Source organism: Mustela erminea, chromosome 12 (assembly GCF_009829155.1).
Source record: "Mustela erminea isolate mMusErm1 chromosome 12, mMusErm1.Pri, whole genome shotgun sequence".
NCBI lineage: Eukaryota > Metazoa > Chordata > Mammalia > Carnivora > Mustelidae > Mustela > Mustela erminea.
This window is the reverse complement of record NC_045625.1, coordinates 28,255,297-28,261,296: the sequence shown is the minus strand read 5'-3', so window position 1 is coordinate 28,261,296 and position 6,000 is coordinate 28,255,297. Positions and strand designations below refer to the sequence as shown.

Here is a 6,000-nt window from a genome sequence, read left to right as displayed (position 1 = left end):
CAAATATAATTATTCAGCAAATATTTATTTGGTGCCTAGTAATTTCAAGATTCTATGAGAGCCACAAAGATAAAAAGAGAATTCCCATCTTTAAGGAAAAAAAATGAAACCAAGCCAAAAGAATTCTGTACAGATAGTATAGAGTGTAGTATAAGGTATACAAAGATCTGTGCAGAAAGATGAAGTATTGCAAAAAGATGTATGTGTGGACTACAATGAGGACATGAAAGGAAAAAGCCATTGCAACATGTTTAGAAAATAGAGGCTGTTCTTAGCGGGGAAGGCTTAACTCATCCTTGAAATTTATGTTGGTTTTAGGCAACTGGTCTTAGAGAAGATATTCTAGCTAAGCCAGAGGACATGTGAAAAGTCACAAGATTATGAACATGGATGGAAATCATAGGATCTTACAGTTAATTTGGTATATCATGATGCATAAATCTAGGGACAAACAAGGAAATGAGTTTAGAAGGATTGTCTGTGACCAGTCTGGATTTTACCCTGAAGAAGATGGGGATATGATTATGCAGAAGTATAATGTGTTTATTCGGAATTTTAGTAAAATCACTATAGCCAGTGAGTAACGAAGGCAACAGGAATAATAAACAGACTGGTAAATTACCATGGAAATTAAAATTTAGAGCTCATCTTCCCAGTTCATTTCTTAGGCTTAACAAGTCCAAAATGGTCAATTCTGTCATCTGAAATTATCCTACTGATGCTGCAATTAAAACAGTTTATGGGGTGGCTCCATGGGTTAAGGCTTCTGCCTTCGGCTGGGGTCATGATCCCAGAGTCCTGGGATCGAGCCCCACGTCGGGCTCTCTGCTCCGTGGGGAGCCTGCTTCCTCCTCTCTCTCTGCTTCTCTGCCTACTCGTGATCTCTGTCAAATAAATAAATAAAATACTTTAAGAAAACAGTTTATGGGGACGCCTGGGTGGCTCAGTTGGTTAAGCGGCTGCCTTCGGCTCAGGTCATGATCCCAGCGTCCTGGGATCGAGTCCCACATCGGGCTCCTTGCTCGGCAGGGAGCCTGCTTCTCCCTCTGCCTCTGCCTGCCTCTCTGTCTGCCTGTGCTTGCTCGCTTTCTCTCCCTCTATCACTGGCAAATAAATAAATAAAAAATCTTAAATTAAAAAAAAAAAAAAAAAGAAAAAGAAAACAGTTTATGTACCCCTGCACACAATAGACAGGTTCATAGAAAGGGATGTTACTAGATGCCAGCACCCCCACCTAATTCCCACTGTCTAGAAATGATTTCCATCTCTATGCTAGTTTCTCTGGGACCCCTATAGGTGAGTAGTTGAACAAATGCCACATGAAGGAATAACTGACTTTAAAAATAACAAAATTACATGGAAATAACAGAAATAACAAGGACAAACATAGAGAAAAGGTGACACAAATAGGGTGATCATAAGCAGTGACTGCAGTCTGAAAAGGAAAAAACTAAAAGAAGTAGAAAGGAGGACACAGAGAAGCTTACTTATATTGACAAAATCAGGAAGACCTTAGATTTCTACTCTCTCTTATTTTTAGACTTCAAAGAAAATACACACAGATTTATCTGGAATTCACCGGTCTACCACATGAATTTGTTTCTACACGTTCCTCTGTCACTGTCTAATTTGCCGAAATAGCCAACAGGACAGTACTTAATACAAACATAGTTTAGAAAGGGAGTAGATTAAAAGTGCCATGTATGGATCAAGGGTGTAGACTGGTACCCTTATAAAAGTAGATTGACTGCCATGGGAAGGGGAAGATACAGAAACTGAAAGAATTTGAAATACTATAATAGTTGAGATATATGGACTCAGAAACCTAGGCTTATTCATCTTTGTATTTCAATGCCTAACATGATTCCAGGCACATAGAAGGTGTTTAACAAAGTTTCCTTGAATCAGTGAATTGGGTACATTCTATGCGCATACTATGATTGCATTGTTTTATTGTGTTGGGCAAGAGGGGAAAGATAGGGAGAGTAGATACCACAAATTTACTGAAATTGGATTTGCCCAACCTGGTTAGTATAGTTTGTTTTTTGTTGTTGTTGTTGTTGTTGTTTTAAGTATTGCACACAAGTTTAAAATGGTCATTAGCAAATGGCTTTAGAACTCTAGAGAATAAGGTATTACTGTTCCCTTATGTACAAAATATGCTATGCTATCTTTCATTTGCCCTTTAAGATTCATTCTTCATCTTTCTCATTTGACTGCCCCAGAAAACTGACCTGCATTGATTGAATTGGCTGGTTCTCTTGTCTTCTGACTCCCTATTGGATTTGGCCAAAGGGGAGCACCATTAAAAAATGTCAATAAGGGGAAGGGGATAAGATCACAGTTCACATGCCTCTGGCACTTCTCTGGCAGCTCATCTAGGACTGGCTGCTTTCCAGTTAGGGGGCTGCCCTATTCTGTCTTTACTGCCTAAGAGGGATCCTCAGCCTCACTATTGCAGCCCAAATTACTGCAATACCTTATGATTTCTTTATACCCTACAGGAATGCTTTATTATACTCTCTGCAAATTATTCAGTTCTACTTTGGTATTTATTTCTTGGTGGATACATGTGGTAATCAAAATTAATCTAATACATCTAATGTGATATTAATTTGGTAAGATAGTCAATATGTCTATAATTGATCTCTTTTAAAACATACACAAAGAGAACTATTAAAGCTATGGTAGTTTTAACTTTTAGAATCTAGTCTCATTCATCTATTTAAATTCCTCATTTAATGGCTGACAATTTATCAAAAAATATAGAAACATATAATCTTAGTAGGGATTATGTGAGAAATCAATAATGTTTGTTGCTAAGAATAGAAAAAATACCTAGATAGAAATAACTGTGAAAGTAATGCCATTCAGCTTCATAAGTAGACATTTATGAATGAGTTTAATAGAGAGAACAAATCTAAACTATTCTAGATCCAATAAGGATATGATTCATAACATTCAAGCTCACTGTTTTTCAAGTTTTATGTCTTCAAATACATAAAAATAGAAATTTGTAAATTTGTAAATTTATAAATGTTATGAATTTATTTACAGAAATAAAAATATTTTCTTAATTTTAAGGGAAATTGTTTTGGGAAGTTTAGTACTTAGTTTAGAATATCAGAAATGATATTAAAAGATGATATAAAATTGAGCCATTTCTAGAACATTATATATTTATATATGTATATAAATCTTTATAAACAAAATTGTAGTTTAGATGAGTGTTACTTTTTCATATTAAAACAAGTTTTATTTTGACTTCTAAAACTTAAATTTTATTTAAGATAACTATAAATTATATGTATAAATCCCCATACACTTATAAGCAATAATACAGAGAGTATTCTATGTATCCTTTACCTAGTTTCTCCCAGTAGTAACAAATTGAAAAAATGTAGTGCAGGATCACAACCAGGATATTCATATTGATACAATCCACATCTTATTCCAGTTTCCCTAATTTAATTATACTTGTGTATATGTGTGTATCTGAATTTAAATATCAGAATTGCTACAGGGCTTTCTTGCCATTAGACTGAATTTAAATATCAGAATTGCTACAGGGCTTAGTTGCCATTAGACTAAATTCAACATGAAAATTGAAGGCCGCTATAAAAAAGGCACTTGAATGAAATGATATTTTATTGTGAAAAATTAAAAACATTTATTGAATAAGAACTTTAGTTTTCTTTTCAACAAATAAATGATCACAATGAATATTTTCATTTAATTAAACTTGGTAAGCCATAGATTGTTTCAGGATTTACTTCTTTGTTAAAGTCAGAAGCAAAGATAATTGTAGAAATTGGAATTAATTATAAGGGTATCGTTACCAAAATATTTAAGAGACTTCTGCATACAATATTGATAGGAAACTAATTCATTCCTACCATACCCTGATCAGTATTGAAATTAATATCAGAAATATAAGAATCAAGGAAGATCACAAATTACCCTTAAACTTAGAAAACTATTCATCCATATGCCAGAATCTTTTACTTATAGAAAATAAAAGTACAAACTGTGCTGACTTGTAGTTACTTCTAAAGAAGGAGATAAAATGGTAGATATACAAAGCCTCATTAATGTCCCAGATTGTAAGGACTAAGTACTGAAGGAGACAGTAAGCCAATAGAAGTTCTCTATTACCTGCCTAGAGCACCAACATTTAAAAACAGTTTTTCTTAGGAGGCTAAATGTAATGCAGCAACAGCTAATCTAAGGCAAACAGCAGTAAAGAGATTGTCTTTGATTTGGCAGTACTGTTATCTTATAACAATGGAAATGAAGTGAAGCATAGTCGGAATTTGTAACTGATGTAATGCCTGGTCCAGAAATTCCAGGATGTGCAAAATTGACTCCTTATATATTACATACAAAACCATCATCAAGCATAGAACCCTTATCAAACATCTTGTGCTAAGACCACCTATGGCTCCAAATCCGTTGGAGTTGGTACAGTACTGAGCTGGTAATGTAAGTTTATATCAACTAACCATTTAATCTAACATACATTCAGTAGGGTCTGATGGTAACCAGGTGCACTCTGGTATTGGCAAAGAATCTCATTTCCCTTGCTTTTGGAAAGATATCAGAGTCATAAAATGCTCTGTTTATTTAAGGAGAAGTAAATTTTAGAACAAAAAACAACAAAGTGCCTGAAGCACTTAAAAAAATTCCATCATAAAATCCAGGAAATATGTTAGTTAAGATTCAGTAAGTAGAAATTATATTTAAAAGTTACTGTGGTAGGGAAAAAAGCATTCTCTCAAAGGATTTGATGAATCAGTGGAGGGAATAACAGAAATCAAACTGAAAGTTTACAGTATTGTTAGATAGTAGGATAGTAAGATATTAAGGTAGTATTGAAGAATTAATTCATGGAAAACTTACAGGTAATGATGACTTACCAAGTAAACTGTACGAGGAGATGACTTAAGATTGGAGGTGAAGTTCAATAGAATTGAGAACAAGAAAGCCAGAGAATCAGATGCAGATAGGCTAGCCTTGAGGTCACTGAAGATACTGCAAAAAGAACTAACGTCAAAGGTAAACTGAGAACCGGAAACAAGAATTAATTGTAGGACATCAGGTGGCAGCAGTAGAGACAATTTAGAAAGTACTTCTGGAGACCATAAGCCCCCAATACTTCTCATATTCAAGTGACGAGGGAAACATATGTTGAAGAGTCTGTCAAGTACACAATAATATTAGTATCACTGAAGTTATAGGTGCACAGTATATGGAAGCATAATATAATTGTGGGTTTCATCATAAAGTAGAGTATCAGGTGGTCTGCCTTTTACTAATAAAATGATTTTTTTTCCTTAGGGGCATTTTAATTGTATTGTGGAACTGCCAAGGTAACATAAAAAAAGAATGAGTGTATACTAAATATAATTGGTGGTAATCCATATCAAGTGTACATCTCTTTTAGAGTGTCATCCAATAGCACTTTAATTTCATAATGCCCAATGACATTGGCAAAGTTCATAATCTGAATAATAGGATATAGGAAATTATTAATACATTTTAAACACCTATAGATATTTTTTCAAGGCAAGAGGTGGGGATGGGGTGTTAGTACTATGCATTATCTTAATGGTACATACCAACTCTGCTAATAAATAAATAAATAAATAAAACAGTGTGATTTAAGCTGCTGATACACTTGCTATACCACATAGAAAAGATGTAATTGGCCTTTTCAGATACTCAGAGGTATGACTGAATTGATTTAATTCACAAATTAACTTAATTCACAAATTCTGTTTCTTTATTGTGGCATATATGGAGTATAACAGTGCATAGAACCACCATATTTTAAGTTTGTATTTCTAGGACAGTGGTATTATAAAGCATTCTCTATTGCATGCCCTTCAAAGAGAGGCTATAAGTGGTTGTCAGTCTGCCTCGGTTCACATTTTGGCTTTACTTCTTACTAGCTGCATTACCTTAGGTGATTTACTTAGCTTTTTGGAACTTAAATTTCCT

General features: G+C 34.1%; 1 pseudogene; it reads left to right on the top strand.

The window, feature by feature from the left end:
• The first annotated feature begins 386 nt into the window (after positions 1 to 386).
• Positions 387 to 6,000, top strand: part of LOC116569963 — a 35,034-nt pseudogene continuing 29,420 nt past the window's right edge.